The sequence below is a fragment of the Balaenoptera acutorostrata genome, chromosome 6 (genome assembly GCF_949987535.1).
Source record: "Balaenoptera acutorostrata chromosome 6, mBalAcu1.1, whole genome shotgun sequence".
Lineage (NCBI taxonomy): Eukaryota > Metazoa > Chordata > Mammalia > Artiodactyla > Balaenopteridae > Balaenoptera > Balaenoptera acutorostrata.
In genome coordinates this window covers 24,753,045-24,773,953 of record NC_080069.1, presented here as the reverse complement: position 1 = coordinate 24,773,953, position 20,909 = coordinate 24,753,045, and the positions used below count along the sequence as shown (strand labels likewise).

Below are 20,909 nucleotides of genomic sequence, written 5' to 3'. Positions count from 1 at the left end.
GTGGGATCTTCCCGGACCAGGGATCAAACCCCTGTCCCCTGCATTGGCAGGCGGATTCTTAATCACTGCGCCACCAGGGAAGTCCCTTCTTCAGTTTCTTTCAACAATATTTTGTAGTTTTGAGTGTACAACTCTTTCACCTGCTTGGTTAGATTTACTACAAAGTATTTAATTCTTTTAGGTGCTATTATCAGTAGGATTGTTTTCCTAAATTTTTTTTGGCCTTTTTTTATTGCTGGTATTTAGAAACACATCTGATTTTTGCGTGTTGATCTTGTACTCTGCAACTTCGCTGAATTTATTAGTTTCTACTTGGTGTATTCTATATACTGGATGGTGTCATCTGCAATAGTTTTAGCTCTTTCTAGTTTGGATGCCTTTTATTCACTTTTCTTTTCTGATAGCTCTGGTTAGAACTTCCAGTAGAATGTTGAATAGCAGCAGTGAAAGTGGGTATTCTTGTTTTTGTTCCTTATCTTAGGTGGACAGTTTTCAGTCCCTTACCATTGATTATAATGTTAGCTGTGGGTTTTTGTAAATATTTTTTAATATGTTGAGGGATTTTCCATTTCCAGACTTCTGGAAGTTTTTTATCATGAAAGTGTTTGATTTTGTCAAATGCCTTTTCTGCATCAATTGGGATAATCATGTGGTTTTTTTCCCTTGTTCTATTAATGTGACACATTACATTGATTAATATTCTTATGTTGAACGACTCTTACATTTCAGGAATAAATGCTGCTTGGTCATGGTAAGTAATGATTTTAAAATGCTATTGGATTCAATTTACTAATATTTTGTTGAGGATTTTTGCATCTATCTTCATAAGGGCTATTGATCTGTGATTTACTTTTCTTGTGGTATTTTTTTTTCTGGCTTTGATATAAATTAATGCTGGACTCATAAAATGAGGTAGGAAGTGTTCCCTCCTTGTCAATGATTTGGAAGAGCTTGAGAAGGATTGATATTAATTCTTCTTTAAATGTTTGGTAGAATTCTTTTGTGAAGCCACCTGGTCCAGGACTTCTCTTTGCTGGTAAGTTTTAGATTAATAATTCAATCTCTTTACCTGTTATAGGTCTGTTGAGATTTTCTATTTCTTTGTGAGTTGGTTTAGGGCATTTGTGTGTTTCAAGAAGTTTGCCCACTTCTCTAATGGTTATCTAATTTGTTGGCTTACAGTTGTTCATAGTATTCTTCTATAATTCCTTTTTGCCTCTATAAGGTTTGTAGTAATACTTCCATTGTTATTCTGATTTTAGTTATTTGTGTCTTCTCTTTTTTATTTTGTCAGTCTAGGTAAAGGTTTGTCAATTTTGCTTATTTTTTCAAAGAACCAATTTTTGGTTTCATTAATATTTTTCTATTGTTTTATTTCTCTATTTTGTTAACTTTGCTCTAAACTTTATTGTTTCTTTCCATCTGCTAGCTTTGAGTTTGGCTTTATTTTCCTTTTCTAGTTCCTTATGGTATGAAGCTGTTGATTTGAGATCTTACATTTTTTTACAATGTAAACATTTACACCTATAGATTTCCCTCTGAGCACTACTTCCACTGCATCCCATGAATTTAGTATGTTGTGTTTTTATTTGTTTCTAAGTATTTTCTAATTTATCTTGTGATGGCTTCTTTAAGAGTATGTTGTTGAGTTTCCACAAATCTGTGAATTTTCCTGTTTTCTTTGTTACTGATTTTTAACTTCGTCCTGTTGTGATTGGAGAAGGCACTTAGTATGATATCTGTCTTTTAATCTATTCAGACTTATTTTGTGGTTTAACATGTGATCTGTCCTGTAGAATGTCCCATGTGCACTTGAAAAAAAACTGTATTCTGCTGTTTTGGGGTAGTGTTCTATATATCTTTTATATCTAGTTGGTTTATTGCATTTTTCAAGTCCTCTATTTTCTTACATCTCTTATGTCTGACTGATCGATCCATTACTGAAAGCAGGGCATTGAAATCACCACTATTATTATAGAGCTCTCTATTTCTCACCTTCTGTTCTATCAATATTTTGCTTCATATATTTTGAGGTATTTTATTAGGTGCATAAATGTTTATAATTTCTATTTTCATTGTGATATCGAACCTTTTTTAATTTAATTTTTTATTGAAGTATAGTTGATTTACAACATTTTATTAGTTTCAGGTGTACACATAGTGATTCAATATTTTTATAGGTTATACTCCATGTAAAGTTATTACAAAATAATGGCTATATTCCCTATGCTGTACAATATATCCTTGTTGCTTGTCTATTTTGTATATAGTAGTTTGTATCTCTTAATCCCATACCCCTATTTTGCCTTTCTCCCCTTCCGTCTCCCCACTGGTAACCACTAGTTTGTTTTCCATATCTGTGAGTCTGTTTCTAATTTGTTATATACCTTTGTTTTATTTTTTCAGATACCACATATGTGATAACATAGAGTATTTGTCTTTTTCTGTCTGACTTATTTCACTAAGCATAGTACTCTGTAGCTAGGTCCATTCACTTTGTTGCAAATGGCAGAATTTTATTCTTTTTTATGGCTGAGTAATATTCAGAGTATATATATAACACATCTTTATCCATTTATCTGTTGATGAATACTTAGATTATTTCTTGAGACTTTTATTAAGATACATCTTCTTTGTCTCTTGTAAACTTTTTAGAGTTAAAGTCTATTTTGTTTGATATTAGTGTAGCCACTCCAGCCCTATTTTCATCATCATTTGTATGAAATATTTTTTCTATCATTTTACGTTCAACCTATTTGTCTTTATTTATTTTTTTTTTTTTTAATTTTTATTTATTTATTTATTTATTTTTGGCTGTGCTGGGTCTTTGGTTCGTGCGAGGGCTTTCTCCAGTTGCGGCAAGTGGGGGCCACTCTTCATCGCGGTGCGGGGACCGCTCTTCATCGCGGTGCGCGGGCCTTTCACTATCGCGGCCCCTCCCGTCGCGGGGCACAGGCTCCAGAAGCGCAGGCTCAGCAGCCGTGGCTCACAGGCCCAGCCGCTCCACGGCATGTGGGATCCTCCCAGACCAGGGCTCGAACCCGTGTCTCCTGCATTAGCAGGCAGATTCTCAACCACTGCGCCACCAGGGAAGCCCCCTATTTGTCTTTAGAAGTAATGTGAGTCTCTGATAGAGACCACATAGTTGAATTATAAATACTTATTCATTTTGCCAATCTCTGTATTTTTATTGGAGAGTTTAATCCATTTACACCTAAGGTAGTTACTGATAAGGAGGGATTTACTTCTGCCATTTTTCAGAAAACAAATATGTTTTCTATATGCCTTTAGGTTTTTATGTCCCTCATTTTCTCCATTACTGCTTTATTTTTAGTTAACTTTTTATAGTGAAATATTTCAATTCTCTTCTTAATTCTTTATACGTATATTCTATAGATATTTTCTTGGTGGTTACCATGGGTATTATATTTAATATCCCAAAGTTATAATAATCTAATTTGAATTGATGCCAACTTAACTTCAATAACATAAAAAAGCTCTACTACTATACCACACCACCCTCAGTTTCTGTTATTAATGTCATAGATTACATCATTACACATTTTGTATACAATAAAATAGATTAATAATTTTTATGCATTTGTATTTTAAACCCTTTAGAAAATAAAAGTCAGGCTCAACCAAAATTATAGTAATAGTAGCTTTTACAGTTGCCCATGCATTTACCTTTACCCTAATTTCTTTATATGGCTTCAAGTTACTATCTTCCTTTCATTTCAACCTGAAGCACTCCCTTTAACATTTCTTGGAGGGAAGGTCTGGTGGTAATGACCTCCCTCAGCTTTTTAAAATCTAGGGGGGTCATTTCTCCCTCATTTTTGAAGAGTAGCTTTATTGGATATAAAGTTGCCCATCGACAGTTTTTTTTCCTTTAAGCATATTGAGTATATCAACCCACTGACTTCTGGCCTTCAAGCTTTCCGATGAGAAATTGACAGATAACCTCATTGCGGATCACTTGTATGTGATGAGTCACTTCTCTCTTGCTGCTTTCAAGATTGTCTCTTTGTCTCTGTCTTTCAACATTTTGATTATAATGTATCTCAGTGTGAGTATTTTTGAGTTTATTCTATTTGGAGTTTTTGAGCTTCTTGGATTTGTAGATGCATTTATTGCAATTTCAATCCTTTAAATTTGGGGAGTTTTCAGGCGTTATTCATTTCGTTCCTTTCTCTCTCTCTTCTCCTGATGGCATTCCCACAACGCCTATGTTGGTCCACTTGATGGTGTTTCACAGGTCTCTTAGGCTCTGTTCAATTTTCTTCATTCTTTTTTCTTTCTGTTCCTTAGACTTGATAATTTCAGTTGTTCTTTCTTTATGTTCACTTATTCTTCCACTTGCACAAATCTGCTTTTTAACCCTTTTGAGGTATTTTTCATTTCAGTTATTGTACTTTTCAGCATCAAAATTTCTTTTTGGTTCTATTTGAAAATAATTTAATCTCTTCATTGATATTTTTTAATATATTGTTTTCCTTTGTCCATGTCTTCCTTTAGCTCTTTGAGTGTCTTTAAAAGAGTTGTTTTAAAATCTTTGTCTAGTAATTTTGACATCTATGCTTCCTCAGGTACATTTTCTGTTGCTTTATTTTGCTTCTTTGAATCAGCTATACATTCTTGTTTCTTTGTATGCCTTGTTGTTTTTTTATTGAAAATTGGACTTTTGAATTTGATAACATGGAAACTGGGGAAATCAGATTTTCCCTTTTCCTCAGAGTTTGGTACTTTAAAAAGTTGCTATAAGGTGTCTCTGTATTGGAGTAAAAGCTTAAGATCTTCTGCATGTCTTTTCTGAGCTCCATATTTCCCTAGGTATGCATGGTGGCTTTCTAAATTCCCCCATATACATAGTTGCTTTTGAATATCAAAAACAAACAAACGAACAAAAAGCAAGCAAACAAAAAAACAGGTGGCTCTTTTAAATCTCCTGGAAATTACTTCAGCTGGTGGAAGTTGGAACATTGGTGGCCAGCCTCCATATCCACACTTCAGCAGTGAGAGCAGTAATTCACAGTTAGAACCAAGAACCTACATGTGGATGACAAGGATCTTATTGGCCACCCTAGCTCCAGAGGAAGCTGCTCCAGAAATTTGGGTTACGTTCTTCACAGCTGTCTGGTATGGGGCTGGGGTAGGGGGCTGAGTAGCTGCAACCACCCTAATGGCTGAAATAAACCAAAATTAATGAAAACGTCCTAGCCAAGCTATCCCCTTGAAGTTACAAGTGTTCAAATAAACTCCAAAGTTCCAAAATATCCACCTCTGATAGTTTCTCCTAGTACAGTTGCTGTCCAGGTAGAGAGGTGAATTCTTGGTGCTTCCAACTTCACTATCTTCCCGGACTTCATTCCCTTGAGGTTTAATCTTAATAGTAATGCATGATAACTTTTTAAACTATTTTGGTTTCCCTGTATTGGAGATCCTGATTTTCTCCTCCTTTATTAAATTTAATGTCTATCACCCGTTTATTGGCTACATTAAATATATAACTTTAAGAAACCTAGATATTTTAATTAATCAGAAAATTACAGTGCACTAACATCCTAGTCAATCAAGTGTCTTCACGGCACTATAGTACCACTTTGTGGGGTAACTGAAATCACTTTTCTTTGCTATTACTAACTGTCATGCAGTATGAAATAATTTAAAAAGTATAAAGGTTCTTGAGGAGAGAAATTTACCTATGTTCTTTTTAAAAATCTTTTATTGGAATATAGTTGATTTACAATGTTGTGTTAGTTTCAGGTGTACAGCAAAGGGAATCAGTTATATATATACATGTATCCACTTTTTTTTTTTTTTTAAGATCCTTTTCCCATATAGGCCATTACAGAGTATTGAGTAGCATTCCATGTGCTATACAGCAGGTTCTTATTAGTTATCTCTTTTATATATAATAGTGTGTATATGTCAATACCAGTCTCCCAATTTATTCCTCCCCCCCCCCGCCTTATCCCCTGGTAACCACAAGTTTGTTTTCTACATCTGTGACTCTACTTATATTTTGTAAATAAGCTCATTTGTATCATTTATTTAGATTCCACATGTAAGTGATATCATATGATATTTGTCTTTCTGTGTCTGGCTTACTTCACTCAGTATGACAATCTCTAGGTCCATCCATGTTGTTGCAAATGACATTATTTTGTTCTTTTTTATGGCTGAGTAATATTCCATTGTATATATATATATATCACATCTTCTTTATCCATTCCTTTGTTGATGGACATTTAGGTTGCTTCCATGTCCTGGCTATTGTAAATAATGCTGCAAAAAACATTGGGGTGCACATATCTTTTCAAATTATGGTTTTCTCTGGGTATATGCCCAGGAGGGGGATTGATGGATTATATTGTAGCTCTATTTTTAGTTTTTTAAGGAACGTCCATACTGTTTTCTATAGTGGCTGAACCAGTTTACATTCCTACCAACAGTGTAGGAGGGTTCTGTTTTCTCCACACCCTCTCCAGCATTTATTGTTTGTAGGTTTTTGATGACAGCCATTCTGGCCAGTGCGAGGTGATACCTCATTGTAGTGTGATTTGCATTTCTCTAATAATTAGTGATGTTGAGCATCTTTTTATGTGCTTTTTGGCCATCTGTATGTCTTATTTGGAGAAATGTCTGTTTAGGTCTTCTGCCCATTTTTTGATTGAGTTATTTGTTTTTTTGATATTGAGCTGCATGAGCTGTTTGTATATTTTGGAGATTAATCCCTTGTCAGTTGCTTCATTTGCAAATATTTTCGCCCATTCTGAGGGTTGTCCTTTTGTTTTGTTTATGGTTTCCTTTTCTGTGCAAAAGCTTTTAAGTTTCATTAGGTTCCATTTGTTTATTTTTGTTTTTATTTTCATAACTCTAGGAGGTGAATCGAAAAAGATCTTGCTGCGATTTATGTCAAAAAGTGTTCTGCTTATGTTTTCCTCTAAGGGTTTTATAGTGTCTGGTTTTACATTTAGGTCTTTAATCCATTTTGAGTTTATTTTTGTGTATGGTGTTAGGAAGTGTTGTAATTTCATTCTTTTACATGTAGCTGTCCAGTTTTCCCGACACCACTTATTGAAGAGGCTGTCTTTTCTCCACTGTATATCCTTGCCTTGGATTAGTTGGATTAGACCAAGCCCAGCTACTTATCAACTGCATTATTATTCTCTTCCTTGGGCCTTGGTTAACTCATCCATGGAATTGTGGAGTCACACTAGATATCCTTAAAGTCCCTCTTAAATGCATGTCCTCTGGTCACACACATGTCAGTCCTCTAGTTAAACTTTCTGTGCCACAGATGTTGTTTTGTATAGCATCCTGCAAGTGTTGCCCAACTCTGCTGAGAGGGCTCCAGGCAGACCAGGAGAGTCTGGGTTCATTACAGACATCCCTCTTTGAAAACCAATGTCCGTGGTATTCACCTATCTTTTCTTAGCTAGTTGGATCTTACTTCCATATGTTACTCCTCCTCCTTTAGGTCTTATACTTTCAGCCAATCTTAGACATGGCCATTGAGTTCTAAGGAAAAATTTTCAGAATCCTCATCTCCTGTTTGTTTTCCTCTAGAGCTACATTTGTTCATTAATGTGCCTTTTGTAATGTGGTATTCACCCTGACTGAAGCTACTAAAATAGTCTAATTACTAATCAGTATGTTGAGACTGTTGCTGTGATCCTTCAGTGGTTAGACATGTTCTTCATACTTACTATTTCATACTTACTAGTCAGTATGAATTTTAAAATTAAAGTGCATATTTAATCTAGTATTTATTTTTCCTCTTTTAGTCCTCTTAAAGTATTAATGGTGTCTCTTATAATCAATAATTCTTGTGCTGGAAAAGTAATAAGGTGCTCTGATGTTTGCACAAGTTTCTAATAATGTACCAAAAGATAAAGTATATAAAGTACAACTATCTTGCCATAATCAGTCCTAAGGAATTGGTTTTCATTCTGGAATTATACTTGAATTTCAATTTATTAAACCCACGCCCATTTTTCTCCCCTGTGATACTTATATTTATAATCATATGAGTATTATTTTAGCTATTACAGATCCAGGTAGCTGCTATTTGATGTTGACTCTCCACTTCTGTTCAACTGCTACTGATAGTAGGAGCTCTGTGGTCCCATAGGCCTCATATTTTATTATATTGCTATGGCTGCCTTGCTTGTTATTTCCTCAGCCTCTTCTGCAGAATGAATTCTGTAGGAATTTTTACGTACTTTCAATTTTGAATTTTGTTTAACATAACAGCATGCTTACTTTTAAAAATAAAGGAAGGAGACTGATTGATTTCTACTCTTTGCCATCCTATTTATTTATTTATTTATTTATTTGTGGTCTAGTTGATGTACAATGTTGTGCCAATCTCTGTTGTACAGCAAAGTGACTCAGTTATACACATAGAGACATTTTAAAAAATATTATTTTCCATTATGGTTTATCCCAGGAAATTGGATATAGTTCCCTGTGCTTGGGTATAGTTCCCTGTGCTATACAGTAGGACCTTGTTGTTTATCCATCCTGTATATAATAGTTTGCATCTGCTATAAAATAAAATTCATTTAAAATAAAATTTATTTTCAGCTATAAAATAATTAAGTCATAGGGATGTAATGTACAGCATGGTGACTACAGTTAATAATACTGTACTGCGTATTTGAAAGTTGCTAAGAGAGTAGATCTTAAAAGTTCTCATCAGGACTTCCCTGGTGGTGCAGTGGTTAAGAATCCGCCTGTCAATGCAGGGGACATGGGTTCAAACCCTGGTCTGGGAAGATCCCACATGCCTTGGAGCAACTAAGCCAGTGAGCCACAACTACTGAGCCCGTGTGCCCTAGAGCCCACGTGCTGCAACTACTGAAGCCTGCGCGCTCTAGGGCCCATGTGCCACAACCACTGAGCCCACATGCTGTAACTACTGAAGCCCACGTGCCTAGAGCCCGTGCTCCACAACAAGGGAAGCCACTGCAATGAGAAGCCCCCGCCTGCCGCAACTAGAGAAAGCCCACATGCAGCAACAAAGACCCAGCACAGCCAAAAGAAAATAAATTAAAAAAAAAAAAGTTCTCATCACAAGAAAAAAATTCTTGTGTATGGTGATGGATGCTAACTAGATCTGTTGTGGTGATCATTTTGCAATATATGTAAATATTGAATCATTATGTTGTATACTTGAAACTAATATAATGTTCTATGTCAATTGTACCTCAATTTAAAAAAAGAAAATTTCAAGTATATATGTAAGTTGGAGAAGAGAAATGGAGGAGTATTTAGAGGTGGATATGGAGGTCAAAAGAGGTATTATGTATTTATTTTTTAAGATGCAAAAAGTATGGTACCATTGTATGCTGATTGTAATGATTAAATAAAATTTTTATTGTTTATCCATGAGGTGGTGTCGTTGAATATCTGGGGCAGTATACTGCCTTGTATCTTTTTGTTGGAGAGAGTAGATAGATTCTGGTGCAAAGTGGAAGGTTTGGTCTCTGAACGGGGCATGGACAGTGAATCCACTGTGTCAGGAGGGAAGGCAGGGTGCATGGACACAATGGCCTGTAGGTGGGCAGATGTGGGGAAAATAGGGAAGTTGCCTTCCGATTGCTTCTGTCTTCTCAGGCCTATGGAAATGTCACATACAAATTGGCACTTGCCATCTACCTCTACAAAAATTAAATTATGAGCCGCTGCATCTGCTGACCTTCAACACCCCCTGAAAGGAATTCAGGGTAGAGATCAGAAATGAGGCACTCTGTGCTCTGGAAGAAACTGGCAGAACAGGTCCTTAGACAGTTAGATATTTTCAGGAGATGATTTTATGAGCCCAATTCTTGCATCTCCTCATATTTAGAAAAGCACTAAAAAATTCTTCATGGTGATGTCTGCTCCTCATGACTAGCAGTAACCTTCACGAAACTAGCAGAACCTTCTGCAAAAAATACCTGCTTGATTGCATGTACTCCCCCTTCACCAAAATCACATATATACTGACCTTCCCCACTTCCTCTTTGGAGCACTTTCTCAGAGCTATTTGATATGCTGTTTCCCAGGCTATAGTCCTCATTTTGCCCCAGATAAAACTTAACTCACAACTCTCACGCTGTGCAATTGTTTTTAGTCAGCAGAAGCAAGTCATCAGCTGAGGGTGGTCACTGAGGAGGAGACTTGGAAAGTTTTCAGAAAGAGAAGATGTGAAGTATGAAATAATTTAGGAGCATGAGAGAGTGAACAGACAAAGGAATATGTTAGAATTGTTGGGCAACAATGAGGGCCCTTGTGAAGTTATTGGTCGTGAGTTAAAGTGAGACCAAAACTTAGACATCTTAGAGGAGGTCTGGTCCGGGTCAAACCCTGGTTGTTCCTGTTAGTTAGATTCATCACCTGGACCAGGTCCATTCATTGATGCCTGAGCCCCATGGAGGAGAGGACAAAGAGTTAGACGTGAAAACAAAAAAACTGTCAACAAAAGCTCTGAAATTTTGATACGTCTTTAAATTTTGTAAACCAAAGCAGAAAAGAAGACCATGTCCTCTCTCCTGCCCCTCATCAAGGGGCACCTCAAGGAATCTCCTGCTTTGCCACTGGTGGAATTTTCGGCCACACCAGGTGAGGATGGTAGTGCCTTTGAGGAACTTTATGGAACCTGATGAATGTGGAAGAGCTGGAGGACATCGCAGGTCCCAGGAAGATGTAGAGGATTAATGTGTAAATATCACATGGTAACTAACTAGAATGTTTCATCATCAACTACAAGACCCCTCTGGGAAATCCCAGAAGGGCTTAAATGCACTTAACTCATTACAGGCTTATAGTAGGAAGATTTCTAAACCTGGTCTTCCAAGATTCCTGTTCTCTGATTCTTCATTCAAACACTAATCTGGATACTGCTGTGAAGAGAATTTGCAGTTGTAGTTAAAACTGAATGGATTGATCTTAATACATAGAGTTTATCCAGGTGGACTGGACCCAATGAGGTAAGCACTTTGCGTACAGAGTTTGCTCCATCTGGCAGCAGAAGAGAAGGTCAGAGAGATTTGATGTACAAGGTGACTTGATAGATCATTGCTGGCTTGAAGGCAGAGGAAAACACATGAAAAGGAATGTGGGTGGTCTTAAGATGCTGAGAAAGGACTCTGGGTGACAGCCAGAAAATAAGGGACCTAGCACTTCCAACAGCAAGGAACCGTACTCTAACAACCTAAATGAGCCTAGAGGCAGATGTCTTCCTAGAGCCTCCAGACAAGGAATCTGCCTTGCTAACACCTTCCTCTCAGCCTTATGATACTCTGACCATTGAATCCAGCCTGCTGTAAACTATACGTTAATAAATGGGTGTTATTTGAAGCCACTTAGCTTGTGGTAATCTGTTATGCATCAACAGGAAACGAATACATAGTCCTTTACATTTCGTTTGCTCAGGAGCCAGATGAGTTTCAGAACTGGGTCATTTGTGCCTATGCAGGTGGCACTCAGCCAAGTAAACTGCGGCCATGTGCTATCAAGTTCTCTCTCAAATTCACCAATATACCTGGGAGTTGTGCTGGTCTCCATAGCGGTTCAGTTAACGAGGTCTTTTTCTCAAACTTGGTGGGTTGATTTTGAGCATGATTCAATTGCAAAATTATTGTTTAACATAACTCTATCCATAAATTGTTATTTGTTTATTAACGGAGAGATATTAAAACTTTTTTACAAAGAATAAAAATCTTCACTTTCAGTTTTATGTTTCATTTTTTTGTTCACTTTACTAATTTCGTTCTGAGAGAGGAAGCCTAGTCTTTTTAACAAATGATGCTGGAGAAAACGGATGTCCACAGGCTAAAAAAACTCAACCCAAACTTCACCCCTTTCACACTAATTAACTCAAAAATGGATCACAAAATTAAATATAAAATATAATACTATAAAACTTTTAGAAAAAATCCTGGGAGAAAACCTCTGGGATCTAGGGCTAGGCAAGGAGTTCTTTTTTAAGTACATTTTTTTTTTTTTTTTTTAATAAAGTTGTGGGGGTTTTTTTGTTTTTTGTTTTTTTTTTTTTAATTAATTAATTTATTTATTTTTGGCTGCGTTGGGTCTTCGCTTCTGTGTGAGGGCTTTCTCCAGTTGTGGCAAGCGGGGGCCACTCTTCATCGCAGTGCGCGGGCCTCTCACTATCGTGGCCTCTCTTGTTGCAGAGCAGAGGCTCCAGACGCGCAGGCTCAGTAGTTGTGGCTCACGGGCCCAGTTGCTCTGCGGCATGTGGGAATCTTCCCAGACCAGGGCTCGAACCCGTGTCCCCTGCATTGGCAGGCGGATTCTCAACCTCTGCGCCACCAGGGAAGCCCCTTTAAGTACATTTTAATGATATTTTATTTTCCATTGTAGATTGATGTGTACCTTCACTTATTCTGAGAAAAAATAAAATCTATTCAATTTGCCCTTCCAGGTTTATAGACAAATCACATGAATTGATCATATTATAAACCCATAGTTGGTCAACAGTAGAACCATGCAGTGTTTTCCTGAGGAGAAACCTTTCTTTATGTTCATGAAATTTTTGGAGGATTAGGGCTGTAACTAGAGGGTCGGGGTAAGCTGGGGATTCTGCCAGTGGAGGTGAGAGCAGGGAGGGAATTCACCAAACCCAAGGACAGGCAAACCTGTCAGAAACTGCTGGAGAGAGAGGACAGTTACTTGGGATTCAAATCTGCTGATCAACCTTGGTGTGCTATGTTTTGTGGAGCAATAAAAATAGTATTTTCCAGCAAAAACTGGAATAGGTAATGCAAATTTAAGGATGCTAAAACGCACACATATGTATGTGCATATATACATACACAAAACATATATATGTATACATGTATATATCTGTATATATACGTCTGTGTATTTTTTCCAGCTTTATTGAAGTATGATTGACAAATAAAAATTGTATATTTTTAGGTTGTACAATATCATGTTTTGATCTACATACACATTGTGAAAATGATTCCACAATCATTTCACAAAGTGAAATCAGGAAATCATACCATAATCAAGCTAATTTACATATTCATTATTTCCCATAGTTATCTTTTGTGTGCGTGTGTGCCTGTGTGTCTGTGTGTGTGGTGAGAACACTTGAGATCTATTCTTCTAGAAAACTTCAAGTATACAGTACATTATTACTAACTATAGTCACCATGCTGTACATGAAATTTCTAGAACTACTCATCTTATAACTGAAAGTTTGTACTCTCCATATTTGTAATTTAAATTGTTAGGCAATAAATATGCAGGCATATTTTCCTATCCTCTCTCTTACACATCTTTCAAATAATGTTGTGAAACATTTTCAGTTTTTTCAATAATTCAAATATAATTTTCAAACAGTCAAAAAAGCACACGGAGTTGTTTTTCACTACCCTATTTTACATATATTTGTTAGTAAATAAATGGTTCTCCAGACTGTTCAGCATATTAAATGTTAAAGTAAACAAGGGATAATTGCTCCTTATTTTTAGAACAGTAGATTTACAATATATGTAGCTGTTACAAGTCACATATTTAAATTATTTTAAACATCTTCTTTGGTAATAGTTTTTTTTTTTATGACTTTGTGTCAAAATAGAAACAATACCTCGAAGTAAATTTGCTTTTTAATCCATGTTCTGTGAACACCTAAATTTTACAATGAAAAATTTCAAAAGCTGCAAGGATATCCATATTTGAAATATAAAATAAATGATAAATTCAGTAATTGGGAATTTTCTTTGCCCTATTAAACATCAATTTTTAATGCTGTTTTATTCTTACAGATTCTTCTCAAAATATATTGGCTACTTGAGAGATGTCATTACACTCCTGTGATTTATACAGAAGGTAAGTTAGAAAACTTTAATTCTTGTGTCCATTAATTAACAAACTTTTAATAAACACTTTTCATCAGGGACTAAAGTACTGGCAATGTGGTCAGACATGCTTCACTCCTCTCTCTTGCCTGCAAGGAGCTTTCAGTGTAGTGAGGTGGATGGACCTAGAGTCTGTCATACAGAGTGAAGTAAGTCAGAAAGAGAAAAACAAATACCGTATGCTAACACGTATATATGGAATCTAAGAAAAAAAAAAAAAAAAAGGTCATGAAGAACCTAGGGGCAGGACGGGAATAAAGACACAGACCTACTAGAGAATGGACTTGAGGATATGGGGAGGGGGAAGGGTAAGCTGTGACAAAGTGAGAGAGTGTCATGGACATATATACAATACCAAATGTAAAATAGATAGCTAGTGGGAAGCAGCCACATAGCACAGGGAGATCAGCTCAGTGCTTTGTGACCACATAGAGGGGTGGGATAGGGAGGGTGGGAGGGAGGGAGACACAAGAGGGAAGAGATATGGGAACATATGTATATGTATAACTGATACACTTTGTTATAAAGCAGAAACTAACACACCATTGTAAAGCAATTATACTCCAATAAAGATGTTAAAAAAAAAAAAAAAGATATGCAGTGGTTGTCACAGGGGAGAAGTGCAAAGTGGTCTAGGCAACACAGCACAGGGGACCAGTCCTCATTGGGGCAGTAGAGAAGGCTTTCTGCAGTAAGCAGTGTTTAGTGAAAGGGCTGAAGAATGGGGGTGTTCTCCACGGGGTGCCAGAGTTAGCTGGTTAGGATGAGATCATTCCAACGTCTATGTTCTCCAGCCAAACAACCAGGAACATACCTGGGAACCAGTTTAGTCTAGAACAAGTTGGATTGATTACTCATGGCAGTGAGGGAAGACACACACCATGGGGAATCCTGGGGTGTCTCAGTAAGAGGGTGTTAGAAAAGAGCTACTACAAGATTTGGGCTTTAGTTGGGTGACTTGGGAGAGGGTCTAAAAGTGATGGGCCACTTTAAATTGGATGCTGAAAGCCAAGGCAATTCTATAATTCATCTCAATAAATTTTAGCTACAAGAGGGAAGACTATAGTCAAAATAAAGCCATTACTGGAAACAAAGTAGATGTCACTCATTTTAACCAAGAGAATGGAGTGTTTGGTATTTTGGGGGGATGGCACAGTGACTTCTTTTTCTGTACTTAGAAAACAGTTGTGAATTGCCTTCACTTTATCTCACTTCATCATTATCTCAGAGTAATCTTGCTTGGCATTGGTATTCTGTGATACCTTTTGGTATTTATGTCCAGGCTTACCTCTGGATATCATCAGGGCTGTTGTTGTTTTTGCTTTTTTTTTTTTTTCCTCTCACAAGACAAATGAAGCATGGGGGAAGCATTTAGCTTCAATTGGAAGGCATCATTCTAGAATTTTAGAAATCAATGGAAAAGTACAGGTCTTCTAGCCAAACCCATACATCTGTTTGTATGAAGGACAGATTAACAGAGTAAGTGCATTGGTAGCTTGAATTTGTTTTCTAAGATTTGCTTAGCTCCCCTACTCCCATATTTTATACTTGTTATATTTTGATACAGTAAACATTCATAAATGTGAAAACCACCAGTAAGATTTCAGTTCATCCATCTTCCCTTAAATACTTTCTCAGCCTGGGCACGTTGATTCCCTTTGCTTAGGATTTAAATCTCTTATCAGTCCACCTCCCCAACTCTATTCAGTAGGAAACTGGTGAAATGATATCAGAGTGGGATGACATAAAACAAAGAAGACATCCACATGCACAAATAAACTGTATATAAAGTCTGCTCATAATTTGAATACAAAGTGTTTTAATAAAAAAGAATTTAACCACTGCTAAATTATCCATATACTGAGTAAAAGCAAAAATGTTACCCTAATAAAAAGAGTGTAGACATGATAGCCCATGAAGCCATGTGGGATGAAATTAAAAATAGAGTATGTCTCCAGAGATTATCAGGCAACACTTTTTTCAAGTTTGTAATGTATAGTATTTTTTTTACCATTCCTTTTTGTATTGATAAATCAAGCATGTCATATCATATCATATAGTTTGTATTATATGTCATATCATATCATATCAATCAGTATTTTTTACCATTCCTTTGTGTATTGATACATTAATCATGTCATGTCATATTATATATCATTTATTATATATCATATCATGAAATGTTTCATTTGATGGTCATCTATCTGAGAGCAAGTTGCAAGATTTTCACACTTTCACTGAGTGCTTCACAGACATCCAGCTTGACCTTGACAAGTATATCTGACCTTCCCGCTGTGTTAGAGATCAGAGTGTGTGAAATATTGACAACTACTGAAGATTACTGGGTAATGTAGACAGTGTGCAGTGGATCGACCAGTATAGACTCTTAAGTCCATTTTCTACATCTAGTCATGTGTTCAAGTGATTGGTTTTGGCATCAAAACTGAAATACTTCTCTTTCTCAACTTGCTGTTCACACATTATCTTCCAATGGCAAGTGCTGACAACTACAGATGCTGCTTTCACTAAAACTTCATTATTGACTAAACTCCCCTCATCTTAGCTTAAAACCCCTGAATTGGGAGAAAGTGTATCCGATCTGCCTGTGCTTAAGCTGGATCACAGCAGTTGCTTGGCCTAATAGCTGAGACCCTTTCTCAATATGCCAGCTTGTGAGTGTGATCAGTGGTTGTGCACCCTAGGTATATTGATCTGATGTTTAATTTTGTCTAATATTTTTACTCTCCTGCTTACTAGTCAAGTCACTATATCCATAAATTTGACTTAATGAGTCCATTTTTCTTTTCTTTCTTCAGAACTGTTTACCTGATCCAAAACACCTTCCAGTGGATTTTCTATATGTAAAACCTGTTTTTTAAATTAGTAAATAAAACTACTGCCTTCAGAATTTTGCCTCGAAAGCAACAGGATGCTTTCAACAATCTAATGTAAATGCAAACCACTGCATTCTTAACTAAAAGCCATTCTCCTGGGTATGGTGTGTGCTGCTGTTCACCAATCTCTGCTAGATGCTGCCTGAGGTCCCCCTTGCTTCTACACCCTCACACATTCCCCCTGCAGCTCTGATGCTGCTGGAAGGTCCGGAAGTTCCTGCACTGTATTCTAACTGGATCTGTGCTCTTACTACAGACTTGGGGTCCCTACCAATCCACAGCTGCATGGTGTTTGCAGGCCAGTGGGGGGAGAATGGTCCCCTTACGTGTGTTACCTGCCCTCTGCCTACAAGGTGAAACTCAGGGCTGACGGGGTCCCTCTGAGTTTCAGAGTTTGGTGAAACAGATATTCTAGAGTTTCTTCATGGTTCTCCTTCTCCCTGGACAGGCCACACACATGTGCTTTGCCTGACAGAGCCCAGAGCCCATGGCTGTTTTGGATTCTGGTTTGATTCCTTAGAAAAGGCCAGGAATCTGGTTCATGTCAGTGTTCTCCAACATTTCTATCCTTCTCCTACTCAGTAAAAAGTTTTCTGAGCATGAAGATCCAGTGTGTAGATTTATGCATTTGCAAATTAAATGCATGTACTATGGTTCCGTAATTTATATGCAAGACAAAGATTATACAGATATAGGAATTTTAAAAGAATGAGATGAGGAGGAATGCAAATGGAAGTTCTAACATTTTCTTCCTGCATTCTAGCATACTGTCTTGTCCACTCTGACTGGCGGGCTTCCCCATCAAGAAGTCTCTTAGTGAAACTCCATGCCGCTCAGGTGAGGGGGTGTGTGGGGACATGGGGGCAAAGCAGGGATGGTATTTCCAGGAACTGGATTTTGTGTACTTTTGCCTTCAACTCTCGAAATCTGCATGGATGACCTTGAATTGCAGGTGGATTCAAGATTCAGAGAGTTAATGTTTTTCATGATGGAGTTCTATCCAGAGAGGTGGATGTGGATCACACTACATTGCATTGTTTTTCCTGGAAGTTTCTTTCTCTTGTTATTCTTTTCCTTTTAAGCCATGCTATGATGAAAAATAACAGACTGTTATCAAAGAAGGGTAGTATACTCTTAAATACTTTAAGTGGCAAAACGATTTTTTTTTTTTTTTTTTTTTTTTTTTTGCTAAAACAGTAATACGTGCCATAACCTCGTGGTGGTGGAAATAATTTACACTAGGTTTATCATCTGGATGATCTATGAAAAGGATTCTTTCACACAGGTTATATGATGTAGCAGAGGAAGCATTTGGTCTGCGTCAGTTGTGGAAAGCGAGTATCTGTATGGTTTGGGGAATCCCTCTCTGTCTCAGGGTCCCCATTTGTTCATTAGGTGACCAGACTACAGAAGAGGCCACAGTCATTTTTTGGTAATGACTTTCCTTCATCATCCTCCTTCTCCTGTTCCCTCCCCACTCCTGCTCTCCTCCTTCTCCTCTTCTTCTTCCTCACCTAATCTCCTTCATCTAAAGTCCGCAGTTAAGTCCCCAGACAGACAATGAAGGAGGGCTCTAGGGTGTAGGGTGGTGAAAGGCAGGGTCATCTAGGAGTAAATAGAGGGAAGGAGCAGCACCCATCACTTTGGCCAAGTTGTAGTTCCTCCTTCAATTATGGACAAATCTTTTAGGTGGTATCCTGGCCATGGCCAGCAGACCCGAGACCTGCCTGTCCTTCTTGATCTACTCTTTGCAAATCCTTTCATCAGATAGCTTTGGGGGAGTCCTTCCAGTTTTAATAGACTAAAATTTATGTACTTATTTGTGGGGCAAATGTATCTCAGCTGCCTACCTGAAGTCCCCACCTTTTTTCTTCTACTGGGAAAGTTCAAGGAAATGTAATGGTTTTTCCAGAAACTGTTTGTGCCGGTTGTTCTGTTTACCCTCATGTTCCATTCCATGAGGGATGAGAATGGCCATAGAGCCTAATTTATAAACCGCATATCCTATGCATCCCTTATGTAAAATTATTCTAGCCCACAAATCTTAAAAAAAGAATGTTAATGCATCCCATCCAGAGGACCAGCTGAAGCACACACACACACACAAATGCTTAGACCAAAGAGCTGTGTCACTCAAATTTCTTGTTATCAGGATGAGATGAGGCAACTGTGTTTTCCTATGAAAGATGCCAGTATTTCCTAAATCCTCATATATTTTGTTGGGAATTACATTATTTTATAATGCCTCTTACTAGAATTTAGTTTTATCTCAAACACATGGTTCAGAAATATTGGCTTAAACTTCCAAGAAGAGAGTGTCATTTTCATGAATGTGAGATGTTGTAGTTGTGGGTATCTATAGGAAAACAACGAGCTAGTCTAGTTAGTAAATACTATTGATTGGCTATTAGAGGACATCTGTGGCTACTTTCCCAAGTTCTGTGATTCAGTAACATAAGAAAATGTCACAAAGGGAGCACATTTCAAAAAATTAATAGCTATGATTTTGTAAAATATTTTACAGCCTGAATATTTGTTTTTCTTAATTAAAGAAAATACACAGGGCCCTCACATCAGCTCACTCCTCTCTTTTGAGAGAAAGGACCATGACACTGTTACCCCACAGAGTGACCTGAGAGACTTAACCAGACATAATACTTGACATTTGTACATTATCCAGTTTTTACCATGTAAAGGGCAACAGAATTTATGACCAATGAGAAATTTGTAGTCTCAACTGAGTGCAAAATTTGGAAAGTATTAGGCAGACAGTGAGACCTCTATTATTATTATAATAGAAATGCTGATTAAAGATATACTTTCTTTAACAGATGTTAAAATGCCAATTCCCAAGCGATATGAGGTAATATATATTTCAAGCACCAATTAAGTGACATATTTTCTAAGATTTCAAAATTCTTTTAAGCAATGTATCCTTTTTGTAGCCCTATAATAAATAAATAAAATATAAATTTCCTGAGTCTTGGAAAATGCACATTTCTTATTAATTATATAAAATATGAATTCTTCTAAATGGTTCAGAAGTTTAAGTTATCACAGGTGAACATTAGAATTTTTTCACGTTCTAGAGACATGCATACCATACAACCATCTTGACTGTACTACTGTATTTTAAAAGGAGTAAAATAAACAATATCATTTAATATTAGGCAGTTAAGTACAAATATGCCAGATAATGTAGTAGAGATATTGCCAAAAATCTGTCACATTTGTGAATAAGCTTCTTGTGTCTGATAAGGTGGCTCACTTCATTGAAAAATAAAGCAAACCTCACAAACCTGACACAAGCTATTCTGTGCGAAATCCCACGCCATTTGCACAGCTAGGAAGTAGGGGTTAGATGCCTCTTTGCTGGTTCATTTCACCATGGATCCCACTTGCTGTAGGCCTCTCTACATCATGTTTCCAAAGGAGAGAAGTCACTTTGAGTGCAGGAACTTGTCCCCAGCAAAACAAAGCATGTGACCCCCTGATGCCATTTGACTGAACGATATTTAAAATTGGACAAAGATTTTTCCCTCATTAGATGCTGGCAGAGTTTTACTTCTTTTCAAAGTCTGTCATTCTTTCAACTGTGAGTCAGAGCTCAAGCTAACTAAAACCTGTGAAGGAAAGGATTTTGCGGGTTTTCATGGGGAATCTGTAATTCTTCTTTTTCAGAAGTGGGTGAGTGGGTGTCAGGGTGTCATTTGAGTGGGTGTCAGGCCGCTGTTTGAAGGGTCTCTGTGGTCTCGCTGGGGCGCTGGGCGCCTGTGTGTGGACTGCATGGAACTGTGTGCAGGTCCCTTGCGATTTCTCTTCTCAGCGAGGGCTCTGTATAAGGCTCCTGTGAGAGGTCTCTGTGAAGTCTATGTATTATCTCTGAGAGGTCCCTGTGTGGGGTGAGTGTGGGTCCCCGTGTAGGGTGAGTGTGGGTCCCCGTGCGGAACCAGTGTGGGTCGCCATGTGGAATCAGTGTGGGTTCCCATGTGGGGTGAGTGTGGGTCCCCGTGTGGGGTGAGTGTGGGTCCCCGTGTGGGATGAGTGCAGGTCCCCGTGTGGAACCAGTGTGGGTCGCCATGTGGAATCAGTGTGGGTTCCCATGTGGGGTGAGTGTGGGTCCCCGTGTGGGGTGAGT

The 20,909-nt window shown here is 37.5% G+C and overlaps 1 long non-coding RNA gene across 1 annotated transcript; it reads left to right on the top strand.

Moving 5' to 3' along the window:
* Positions 1-229: 229 nt before the first annotated feature.
* Positions 230-19,747, top strand: LOC130708346 (uncharacterized). The gene is made up of 4 exons (XR_009008566.1): positions 230-1,036; positions 13,785-13,848; positions 17,535-17,608; positions 17,724-19,747. It is a non-coding gene; the product is annotated as an uncharacterized LOC130708346 (long non-coding RNA).
* Positions 19,748-20,909: the final 1,162 nt, after the last annotated feature.